This window comes from Lichenostomus cassidix, chromosome 6 (genome assembly GCF_008360975.1).
Source record: "Lichenostomus cassidix isolate B80296 chromosome 6, HeHo_3.0, whole genome shotgun sequence".
Classification (NCBI taxonomy): domain Eukaryota; kingdom Metazoa; phylum Chordata; class Aves; order Passeriformes; family Meliphagidae; genus Lichenostomus; species Lichenostomus cassidix.
The window spans coordinates 34,089,376-34,102,203 of record NC_139487.1 but is presented as its reverse complement, the minus strand read 5'-3'; the positions used below and the strand labels follow the sequence as shown (position 1 = coordinate 34,102,203).

The 12,828-nt window shown below is 49.0% G+C and overlaps 1 protein-coding gene across 4 annotated transcripts in view; it reads left to right on the top strand.

Annotated features, from left to right (window-relative positions):
* Positions 1 to 12,828, top strand: part of PCDH15 (protocadherin related 15) — a 497,507-nt gene that overhangs the window by 532 nt on the left and 484,147 nt on the right. The window lies entirely within an intron of this gene.

The following is a 12,828-nucleotide window of genomic DNA, read 5'->3' as shown; positions in this document are numbered from 1 at the left end:
TATTAAGATTCCAAACGAATTAGCAAGATACTCTGAAAATATTTGGGCGAGATCAGATTTTACTCAGCTTCTGTACAGAAAATTTGTGGTTCCTAAGTCTACGTTGCCATTTGGATCTGAGAGGATATTGAGACACTCGAGATTTACATGGTCATCTTCACGTGAAAGGTCGGGAAGTGAGTATTTTCCTTTTTAAAAGGTTTTACAGACAAGTGCCGGTGGTTTTGCTGGTGGAGTTGTCCGCAGAAGTGTGAGGGAGGAGCACAGGTAAACCCAATAAAGGGGTTTGCAAGCAAGAGGGCAGGGGAGTTTGGTGTAATTTAATGGGCAAATTTGCGTTTTGTATCCACTCGGCTAAGGAAAAGCTGTCTTCCAGCAGTGAAAGGTCCTGTCCTGCCCCAGCTTGGAGATGAGTGAAGGGGGTAGGGTGAAAAAGTGAACATTTGCGTTTGAAACCAGCAGCTTTAGCTGCCGCTCACTTGTCAGAGGTCTTTCCCTTGCATTGGCCATAAATGGCTGAATCAACGCGGAGTTTGTTCGCCAAGAAACGCGGGTCTGTGCTGCTTTAGGGTAACACCGCGGGGTTTGTCCCTCTAGGGCCTCTCGTGCTGCAGCAGCGGGTGCGATTGGCCCGGGTTGGTGCGGGATGCTCTCGGGGAGCAGCGGCAGCCCGCGGCGGGGCTGACCCGCGGCCCTCGCCGGGCAGCCAACAGGTCCCCGCGGTGTTGATTCGCCGCCTGAAACTTCGCACGCCCGGTTCAGACGGGTGGCAGCCGAGCCTCCGAGGGAACGGGCCTACAGGTGGCATTTGGGGACAAGGCATCGGCAGCGAACGCAGTGTCGGCGGTGGGTGCGCGCCGCTCCGGAGTTGGCTCAGTAAGTGCCGACAGCGGCTTTGCTGGAGGTTCTTTCCCAGCGCCGCGGAGCATCTCCCGCTCGGGCAGGGCGGGGGGCGCGGGGTGGGAGCGCAGCGCAGCCGCGGCGGGCGGGAGCGGGGCAGGCAGCGAGGAAAGGAGCTCGCTATCCCGAGCCCCCGGCCCGCTCTGCCGGGCCCCGGCTGTGCTTGTGGTCGGGGGACGAGGCGGGCAGTGGAGCTGCCGGGGAGTTGGCTGCGCTATCCCGGAGGAACAGCGGCGGAGCACCGGCTGCCGAGGCAGGGATGCCCGGAGCCCTCGAGAACGCTCGCTGCCTTCTTTCTCCCCCCCTCCTCCCTCCCTCCCTTCCTTCCTTCCTTCCTTTTTTTTTTCCCTTTTGCCGATGCGGGGAGGCGGGCACGAGCAGCGGCTCCGCAGCGCAGCAGCGCTTTCCGCGCGCCGGGAGCCGCGGCCGCGCCGGGGGGGCAGCGGCAGCCCCTCTCCCGCGCTCCCCCCGCCCCTGCGCAGCCACCGCCGCAGCCGCGCCGGGCGGAGCGGAGCCGCCGCTGCCCCCGCGCCGCACGGACCCCGCGGCCTCGCTGGCACAGGGCGGCGGCCCCCGGCCCGGCCCGTCCCGCTGCCCGCCGCGGCCGAAAGTTTCCCGGCGGAAGGGGGTAAGTCGGGGGCGAGGGAGGGATGCGCGGGAGGGGAGGATGCTGAACCTGCGCTGCCTCGGCTCCTCGCGCTGCCTCAGCCCGGAGGTTCCCACCCTGCTGGGGCAAGGGCAGGGCTCCGCGGCCGGAGCCGGGAGAGCCTCCTCCGGCGAGGACGAGCACCCATTTCCTCTCCCCTTCCCCATCGGTCCCTGTCGCCAAGCAGAGGAGAGACGGTGACTTCAACTATCGTGGTGTGGCTTTGAGCCGCGGGGTTAATTTGCGAGGGCCAGTAGTGGCAGAAACGCAGCGTTCAGACTTTAATATCTGCATATGGTAATGGCTAAAATAAAGGAACCCGTTAGTATTCCGCCCCTGTAATACTTGGCGCGGGAGAGGCTGCTGTTCCATCTCATTTCCGAGCTCATTTGGGGGAAGCGGAGTGATGCTGGGGAGTGATGCTGGGTGCCTTCCGTGCTGCCTTTTCCCGAGCGCCTCAGCCCTTCAGGCATCGAGGAGTCCTGCGGAGGGGAGCCGGCAAGCTCCTTGCCTTGCAACCGCAAAGCTGCGGGGAGACACCTTGTCGGGCTCGGAGAGCCCCGGGAAGGCTTTGGGAGCGGGACTACGGCAGGGTAACCCCAGTGCCCGGCTCCCGGTGGTGATGCGACTGTGCCGCCTGCTTTTTCCACACCCCAGCGATTTTCTCTATCGCTGTGGCTGCTGCGAGCCCTGTGCTTGAAATGTTGTGCGAACTTGAGGGATGTGCGGTGAGGTCAGCCGTGGGGGCTGGAGCCTGAGCACCGAGATTGCCTTGGGAAGAGCAAGACAGACGTGTGGATGGTGTCATCTGGGGGCACACGACGGAGGCAGATGCCGGCTTTCCGTCCCCGCCGTGTGTTTCGGCAGTGGCCATTAATGACGCCTGGATGTTAATTCAGGGGGAGGGGTGTGGTAGTTGAAGGGGTTGTTGGATGCGAATCAATTCCCGTTGACTCATCTGGGCCCCGTCGAGGTGTGGGGGGAAGCCCCTGTGTTTGCAAGGCGGGTTGCTCCCACTCCCATCATCAAAAGTTAAGGTGGAAACATTTCCGTGTCTGTTCCCACCCACCCCCCGACGGGAGGAGGTTCGTGACACATAAATTTCTCAGACTGCTCTTTGGGCTGTCTGCGTGTTAAGCAAATACGTTTCTCACTTCGACTGAGAACAGTTTTGCTCTCTGATGAGTGGAAGCTGGGGAAAAAGAGACATTTAAAAATAAAATCAGACTGCATAGCTGGAGTGGTAAAGCAAATGTTCTCGAGATCCCACGTAGCAAGCTGGGGATGAATGCAAACTGTTCCTGCCGTGCAACTCTTCCAAATTCAGTTCTCCCTGAGAGATGCAATCTCCTCCTGCTTCCCAGCAGCGCCCGATCCGCATGGATCACGGAAGGGCTGCGAGGTGCTTTTCCCAGCCTCCTGAAGGGGCAAGGGCAGCGTGCTGGCACTGCCGCAGGAGCGACAGCCTTGTCACACGCGGGACCTACCGCGGCGGCGTGGGAATCTACCCTGTTCTCAACTTTCTGATCTGTCAAAGCTTTGCGAAATTCGAGGCAGGTCACCCCAAATCGGGGACTGCCGGCTCTCCCCTCTTGCTTCAGCCGCTGTGGATGTGGCAGGGCCCCTTATGCCACCGTCTGGAAGGCACAGTGCCGGTAGGTGACACGGGCTTAATTGGCAAGAGAATGACCGTGGACAGGTAAAGGGACACTTAAATGAGGCTTGCTCATGTTTTTATTCAAAGTTTTGTAGTGCAGCCTTCCCCATCCTGCTCTTTCTGTCACTTCCCAATGACAACACGTGCACGTGTCTGGAAAAGAGTGAGTATCTGATTCCTTTGGCAAAATGGGAATGGTTGTTAGAGCAACCTGCTAAACACCTTCAAAAGCGAGTGCTAGCTCAAGTGTGCATTTTGCAGATGAAGAGGTTCAGTCAGCTCTGTGAGACTGTGGTTATCACTCATTCCTCCACCAGAGAAGCATCATATCAGCTGTGTAAATGAGCTTCTCAGATCTGGGCTCTGATTTTCTCTACAGAAATGGAAGCCTGAAGCACAAAGTCTGTCGAGTTGCTGCTGTGTATCCATGATATAGATGGATTTATTACCCGTGGGATAGCTGGGGGTTGGTGTCTGTTTGGGACAGCTCCACTGCAGTGCTGGGTGGGCATCTGCCCTAGCCTGGAGCTTTGCACTTCAGAAGCTGCCACAGGACTGACTGGGGGATGCAGAGCCTTGCCAGGGCTGATAGAAGAGCATGGAGAGCAGACAGGAGGTAGAATTTGGCTTGAGTTCTTTTCCCTCAATTTGCAAAATAAACTTCCATAGCTCCTTTTGTATCGCTGCTGGTCCCTGGACACTTCAGGAACCACATTTTTACTTAGTGGGACACATCCTTAAAAAGTGGGATCCTTCCCTTCTTCCCATGCCTCAGCAGCCTGGTACCCAGGGAGATTTACCCCTGAAGCCTGGGATTTAAGTACTTTGTGAACAGCTGCAAACATGGGACATAAGTTGTTAAAACTCTGCTCAAGCAGGTGAAGGAAATAAAACCAGTAGCTTTGCACTTTGCCTTTCATGCCTTTAGTAAACTTCTGGAAGCAGTTAGGCCTTAGTCAAAATGCTCTTAAACAGGAAAATAACATGAACAGTAGCTTTCCCTTTTTCTGTTTTGGTTTTGTTTTTATATTTGTGTCTGCATCAGAGCCTCTGTCCAGCCAAGCAGCAAAATCTGAAAATAGGAAAGTAAATTCTGGCCTTAGTTCAGTTGTAACAGTAAGTCTGATACAAAACCATTGGTTTGGCAAAGAGAACCTTTTTACCCATGGAGGTTGTTTTTGGACCTTCTTCATCCAAGCTTGAAGTAAACTGAAGAGACTTCTGGCAAAATGAAGCATTGGGGTTTTTCTTATGTGAACCAGCAGTTTTTCTTTTAAACTTAGAGAGCACGGATGAAAACTGACCTGTTAGCCAATTATTATTTACTTCTTAGTACTTCAAACATGCAGATGGGGAACTGAATAGCGGAAGCTTGAAATCTGGATCGAGCCAAAAGGCTGCTTGAGAATTAAACCCAAGATTGCTTGTTCTGTCCTATTAATAGTTTATGAATTCAGTGTCTGAACCACAGAAAACAGTAGTTAAAGTGGCAAGGATTATTGCTCAAAATCCTGCAATCAGAGCTTGCTGTTTTAATTAAAAATAACTAATCAACTGATTGATGAAGGGGAAAATGTGCCTTGCAGGTATGTATTAATTTTGCTGCTACCAGGGGATTCTATTTGATGCATTTGTTGATGCAAAGTCTTTTGGGGGAAGAGACACTGAGTGCCTAAAAAGCTTGTGAAAGCAGAGCAGAGCAAGCTGCAGGGAGAGGGGATGCTCCTGCAGCTCTGCATGCTCAGGTGATTTATTGCAAGAGACTTGACAATCAGCACTAACTCAGCAGTGGTGGGAAGTGGTTTGGTTTTGGCAGTTCAGGCAGGGGGTGTGATCCCCTGGCAGTGCTCAGGATGCTCCTGGGCTGGTGGGGTGACAGGCTGTTCTTTGGCCACTGCATACCTGGCTGGATTTTGGTCAGGCTGGAGCTCCGAAGAAGGTAGAACAAGTATTTCTGACGGCTGGTGACAAACCTTGGAGGACAAGCTAAAGTCACTTAAAACAGTATCTGTTTCATACATAGAATCTACTGACCTGACCTCTTTGTGACCCCTCTGTATGCCCAAAACACAGCTTTGTGTGTGGGAGGGAGAAGGGTGTTCTCCCTGGGTTCACTTGGGAAAGGAAAAGTCGGTAGGGAGAAGGGTGATCTACAGATGGAGAGTGGCTGCATCTGCCTGGGATCCCTGGGGATTCCCCTGTTGGCAGAAATTTGACCTTGTCAGTGTGATTGCCCTCAATCCTTGGCTAATCCCAGAATTCCAGAATGGTTTGGGTTGGAAGAACCTTAAAGCCCATCCATTCCCACCCCTGCCATGGCAGGGACACCTTCCACTGTCCCAGGCTGCTCCAAGCCCCATCAAACATGGCCATGGACATTTCCAGGGATCCAGGGGCAGCCACAAACCATTAAGGAGCTTCCCTGAAGGTGCCAAGGTGCAGCCAACCCCAGCACTGCAAGTTGGGATGAGCAAGGGAGCCCCTCTGCCTGCGTGGGAAAGGCAGGGAAGGTGCTAATTGTCGTTTGTTTGTTTTGGCTGCGTTGGAGGAACTTTTTCTCTGCTGGGAACCTCTTGCAGGGGCTTTGGAGAGCAATTAAGGCCCAAGCAGACATGGGATGGATCTCAATTAGGGAGCTGCAGCTGCAGTGGCAGCACAGAGCTGGGATGAGCCAGGTGCCAGCCATGCTCTCCTACCATGTGGATAAAACCCTCAGCCGAGCTGTGCTGGCTCCTGCTGGGAATAACCACTGGGAAACAAGGCTGCAGTAGGAATTCACATCGGTGCATCACGATTGCCATCCTAGCCTAAAGGTGAACAGAGGAATCCAGAGCTTTCTCCCAGTATTCCTTGGAACTTCAAACAAGCCAAGCTTGCCTGTGGTGGATGTTTGCCTAAGGAAGGGCCAGGCACTGCTGTCCTTCTCCAGCCTGTTTTGTCTGTCATCAAGACAATGCCCTGCAACATAGGAAAAGACAGTGTTGGTTCAAATAAATTCCCTGGAATAGTGCAGTCTGGAGGGCAAAGAAAAAAGAGCAACAGAGGGAGGTTCAAAGGGAAGCGGCACAAAGGCTGCAGCTGTTTTCTGGCACTGAAGTACTCTCTTTTTTTTTAAATTTTTTTATTTAGTTCATATGTTTCATTTTCTAACCTGAACAAACCATTTGAGGTATTGAGAGAAGAAAGTGAAGTAAAAATGCAGACTGATTAAAGCCAGTGGAAAGATTTCTGGGAGCAGTTTGGGAAGGATGCAAGGAGGAAAATACTCCTTGTAAAGCATTTTGAGGAGCCATCTTGGTAAAAGAGTAGTGAGTCCTTTCTAAGGTAAAGATCATGTTTAAGCACAAAAACACTGCTTTTGCTGAAGTGGTTTAATTAGTGGGAGACAAACATTCAGCCACTACTTTTACCAGTGCTTTCATTTATTAATTTGGTGCTTAGGCAGTCAGACTTGGATAAGAAATTGGGCCTAAAATAGCTTTGTTTTTCCAGAAATACACATTAGCACAGATTTCTACTTAAAGGCAACCCAAAGAATTCTGTATTTAATGGCTTAGGGCCCAGGCTGTAAGAGGGAATGTGTGGGGACTTGGGAGGGCTGTGTGAGAAGGGTTGGTGCTATCATATGTCCATTTCTCAGACGTGTGATTGTATTCCTATACAGCCAGGTTGCTGCATTCACTTCATTCATGTGCCAACTGTTGTATTTACTTTGTTCACGTGGTTCCTTCTCACCTATTTTAAACAGATAAAAATACTCCTCTGTTTCCCATTTGAATTCTGGTTCAGTGTCCAGCCATCGGAGGGCTGTGGTGATTTTTTTCTTCTGGGTGAGATGCACAACTGCAGCCTGTTATTTACATTTCAGGTGGTCCTTTTGACAAACCCATGAGCACTAATTGCAGCCTGAGGAGTGATTTGGATGGCTGATGGCAGCAGTTTCAGTTTCCCACTCTGTACCTGGAGAATGCTCCTGTCTCAGGGGGTGTTGTCTTCCCCTGGGCACTTCCATGGTTGCTTTTGGCCAGAGGGAGAGAGCTCCTGTGACCCATGGTCTGGGCGTGCTGGGATTCCCATGGAATGCTCCCGAGGGATCCTGTGGGCTCTGTGCCATCTCCCAGCACCACGTGAGTGTGTAACTCCAGGTTCCTCTGATATCCATGTTGCAGGGAACAGCACAACTCAAAGCTAACAGGGCTATTAGGATAGTCCTTGGATATCCAGCCAGGATTCTGTGATGATTACTGTCATGACTGTGGAGTAAAGGAGTATTTTTCTAAAAAGAGAAATCCATGGTGGCCTGTTGGGGGCAGGAGAAGAGGCAAACACTGTTGATGTGGTTTTGATTTAGCTTTCATTTAATTGTTTTTTGAGTGTTTTCTCTAAACAATGAGTATTTGAGTGTGTCCATGTTCTTGAGCGCTATGGCAGATCCTTAGTCCCAAGATTCTGCCCTGAACAGACCTGTGCTTCACCAAGCAAACTGAATCGATGGATTATCTCTTTTTGGGGTTTTTTCTTCCAGTTTTTACCCTTGGGTAATATCCAAGCTTGAAATAACTTGGGAACCTTTAGTTTCTTGGGGTGTGTTCAACAACACAAAAAACTTGGGGCTTTATCCTCTGCTCTTGTCTGCAGAGAGTGCAAGTTTGAGGAAAGTATTTGTGAGGCAGCACAATGGAAGTAATTAGAATATGGTGTATTTAATTTGACTTGTTGCATCCAAAACAAGTGCAAACCAGAAATGAAACCCATACTCTGATGGAGTTAGGTTGTGACACTTCAGTGCCACGTGTGTGACAAGGAAGAACAAACAACTTGATGCAGAAATAGATTGCCATTGAATTTTTTTTTTTCAGTTCCTGTCAAAGAAAGGGGAGGGGGGTAGATGTGTGAGCACAAGTTAAATTCAAAGAAGCACTGGCAGGTTTCTGAATCCATTTAGCTTATGGAGCTTCAAGTTACTGAACATTCACAAATAGGATGTTTAAATCGCTCAAGAGCAGTCTGAACTCTGTTATTCAGATGTCCACTAGCATGAATTTGTTCACAATAACAAAATTGCTGCTGTTCTGATAGTCAAGGAACTTTCCAGGACTCTCATTTTACTTAAGTTGCTGGACTTTTTCCCCTGTAGGTCTACAAATCAATCATAAAGCAGAAGATAATCTTATTCAGCAGCTCTCCTTTACTACTTTTCCACCAATTTTATTTTCTGAGAGCAATGCCTTTCTTTGGAATAACATCTGCAGTTTGAAAAAAATCTTTTAACGTTTAATGTGGAACAAAGTTATTTATATAAGGACTTATACCTGAGTAAGATCTGGATAAATGCACCCAGTGAGTTTCAGATGCTTTTGGTTTTTAAGGATGCACAGCCTTTAACAAAATGGGATTCATGACAGGTGAACCACGGGGCTCACAAAATTCACTTTGTATTTTGAAAAACTCCAGGGAATAAGATGCTGTGAAAACACAGTTGGAGCAGGAGAGGAGTGCACAGCCCCAGGAATTCCCCAGCAGCCTCTGTGCTGTCCTTGTGCCTGGCAGCCCCCTTGGGAAGCAGAGGAGAAGGAGGTGAAGGGTTCATGGTGGGGGGTGTTTCTCCTTTCTGCAGCTGCTCTGGATTTATCCAGAGCTTTCTGTGGATGAGGGAAGTGCAGCAATATGGCAGCTCCAGCAGGACAGGAAAGCTGGGGCTTTCTTCATTGGGAAGGGGTGGGAGGGAGCTGGTGGAACTGAAGAGATGAATCAGGCTGCTCATGAAATTCAGGCTAGATGGAGGCTTTGTCCACTGGCACTGCAACCCTTTTCCCTTTTTGCTTTATTTCTTCCTGATTATAGCTTCAAACAGCAATGAGGCAGTGGAAGACAGAGCCTGCATTGCTTCATTGAAGGGAAAGGACAGAGGATTATTGAAATCCCTTAAAAACCCTCTTTTTTTGGGGGGTACAATGATCTCCCTTGGAGTCTTTGACAATGTTCCTATTCTAATATCTTTGAAGGCAGATTACAGAAAAAATTAAATCTTCCAACAACTAAGGGAGTCTCAAACTAAAGGGATTCATCCATCAGAAATATGGATGTTATGTCCTCTTGCCCTCCCACAATTTTCAGGATGGTGACAAGTTTATGGCTTGGGCTGCCAGCCACAGAGGATGTCATTGAGGACATGGAATTCCAAGTTCTTTCGAAGGATATCCTTGTATAACTCCTGTGGAAGAAATGAGCAGGTTGGTTTGGTGGCACAACAGGTAAGGACCACATCAAGGCTACTGCAAAACATCCTCAGTCCTCTAGGCTGCACACACTGGAACACCTGGAGGCTTTTTGGGTGGAAAGGGATCCGTTCAGGGCAATTGTTGGAGAGGTTTGAAAATAATTCTGCACTGAAATGAGGCTGGCATTGGCTGGGCCACAGTTATCCCTGTGTGCTGACAGGAGGTGGAGGTTAGGTGGGGACATGGAAAGCTGATGGAGAAAGTGTCATGTAGCTGGAGAATTTTCCTAATCCTAACTTTGCACTGAGTAACATGAATGCTACTGTAGAAGTCTTCTGTCTCTGTGTTTCAGAGTGCAGCAAGTCTTTAACCTGTGGTTAAAACCAATGACTTCAGTTCATAGAAACCCAGACTGGTTTGGGTTGGAAGAGATCTTCAAACTCATCCCATTCCACCCCTGCCATGGCAGGGACATCTCCCACTGTCCCAGGCTGCTCCAAGCCCCAATGTCCAACCTGGCCTTGGACACTGCCAGGGATCCAGGGGCAGCCACAGCTTCTCTGGGCACCCTGTGCCAGGGCCTGCCCACCCTGCCAGGGAACAATTCCTTCCTAACATCCAATCTAATCTAATGCCCTGCTCCTGTCTTTGTACACAAACGTCTCTCTCCTCACACCAGTAATATCTGAATAGTCCTGCTGCAATACTTGAGGGGATCTGGGAGATGTCCAGGGTCCTGAAAAACAGAACTGAGGTGACTCAGCAGGAAGCTCCTGAGATGAGAGCAGCTATGACCTGAGGTTCATCGAGAAATGTGTCCAGTGGGACTGTGTAGTCATGAAAACACCAGTTCTTTTCCAAGACAAAAACTTTGGAGAGTTATTCTTTGCAATTATCTGTATCCCCATACTGTCTGCCGGAATTCTTCTTTTGGGATTTAGTAGGAAATCACCTTCTGTTTCACCAGACAGATGAATGGGTGCAATGCTCCAGATCTGTCTAAGTAGAGAGGCATTTATTTGTAATGCAAAAGAAATGAATTTTTCTGGATTAAGTGCAGTTGCAGGAAAGGCATACAAAGAATTTAATTTCAGGACCGATCTAAGTCCATCCTGTCAGCCAACATTTGTTTGCAGTTCTTGTACTGCTATATATGATCTTTTAGCAAAATCAATTGCAGCTTAATATTACATGGGAAATTAAGAATAATGAAATCCATCACTGAGGTCCCATTGTGAGCAGACAGGCTGAAACTCTTGTTAATGTGCTGGTTTACTCACAGAAATGCTCTTTCCCTTTCACTCAGGCTCCTGATCAAATTTTAACAGGAGGTTTGACATTTACATGACATTCACATCTGTAGGAACACTGTTTCCTTTTCCCCACTGCTCCGTTTTCTCGGAGTTAACATTCTGCTGGAAGCAGGGAGAGGGATTGGAGAAGGGAGCCAGTGAGAAACGATCACTGTAATAAATTGGATGTGTTCTCCAGGCTGGCTGCAACAACTTCAGCCTTTTGGAGTGGTGGGGGAAAGGTTTTAACCCACGGATTGGTGGCAGTCTCTGTGGCATTTTCCAACAGATTGCCTGGTCGTGGACCCCTTGTTGCTTTTAGCATCAGGAATTGTGTAGGGTTAGGAGTAACAGGCTGCTGGTAGGGGTTTGGGTGAGGCTATGGGGATCAAGAACTTGGGAAGGAGCTGGAAACCTGGGATTGGGATGTAAACCCCTTGGGGAAGGATGAGGGTGGATGATGCTCAGCTGGAGGGTTCCTTGAGATGCCTGGAGACCTTGGAAAGGGGGCAGGGATGAGCCAGGGGCAGTGTCATGCTCATGGTGTCAAACAGTGGGAGCTCCAACAGTGCTTCCCACTTTACCTGTTTTTGCAGCTATATCCACTCGAGAGTGCTTAAATGTTCTTCAGAGCCTCCTGAAAGCCATGGAGCCACTTTGAGCTTTGGTTCTGCTCAGATCAGGACTGATGGAGGAGTGTGTGCTCCATGGACATGTGAGAGTGGATTGGTTTTCATGGAAAATGGGGCATTCCTGGGCTGGAGATGTTTTGTTGCATGGAAAGGAGGACATGGACTTAAAACCAAAAATCCATACATTTCCCAGATCACAGGGTCTAGAGCTGTTGACAGCGGTGGTTAGCATGTTAGCATGGTTAGCTCTGCTGTGGTTAGCATGGAGCCACTTAGACATTTTAGCTCTTCTATCCTTATATAATTTCAGGCAGACCATAGACTTGAATTTTTGTTTAGAACAGAAAGGGAGCTTCGCTGGTAGGTCTCAAGATACACAGTTGTTCCTTTCTTCCCCCTTTTTCAATTCCATTTCCGCAAGTAGCAAGTGTGTTGTTCCATTGCTGACATATACAGAAAAGTAAAACAACATCTTTGTAAACTTAGGAGAAGTGTCAGAGCTCCCAGGAATTGGCTGCATGGTGCAATGGTGTCACTGGGCATGTGGTGAAGCACAACTAATGAATTTTGGACTCTGAAATCAGCTGTAATGAGGAACTCAGAACCTGGAAAATTATATTTGAGAATGGTTAGAAACAAACCCAGCACTTCTCACCTGCAAGGCTGGATGTTGACTCTAAGGTAGTTAGGCATGTCTAATGGCAAAAGATTGGTCATTAGATTTTAATCTGCTGAGGTAGCTGTGCATCCTGGCTCCTTTGGAAATGGGTGGAATTGGAGAGCAGGAGGTAAAAACTGGATCCTCTCTCTTCAAATATGTTCTTAGGTAGTGCTCCAAAGTCTTGCTCCCCTCATTCTGTGCCATCCCTGGTTTTCAGTGTTGTTGTATCAGCTTTTTGAAAGGGTTGCATTGCTCTTTCAAATAATGCAAGCTTTAGCTTCTTGTTTTGTTTTCTTACAAGAACCTGAAACTGAATTTGTTCTCGGGCTTCAAAAAGAAAAAGAAAAAAAATAAAACAAAGAAAACCAAGACCTTCTGCTTTTTTTGCAACAAGACTGTGAGAAGGGAAATGCAAAATACTGACCACGGACAGCTTTTAATACAGAACTCAAAGCCTTTCAGGAGATCCCTTGTTATCAGCCACGTCCTGTCCTGGGCTCCTCTGCAGGCATTTCTGATGGCTCTGCTCTGCTCACCTGTGCCCTCCTCCTTGGTGAGCTCTGTTTGCTTTCTGCCTCTCTTGAGTGGTCATGTAGAAAATCGCTTCCTTCAAGTGCTCAAATAAACAAGTGGCTTTGTTGTTAAAATTCTTATGGGAATTCAGTGCTTGAGGGGACCATTGAGCTTGCCTGGCTGAACATTCCCTCTCACAAAACAGTGTGCCATGGGTAATATTCCCTCTTCTCAGCCAAAGCCTAATTGCTCAAATTACTCTGCCTCTCTCTTACGTTTTCTGCTTATTTAAGACCCATATATTCC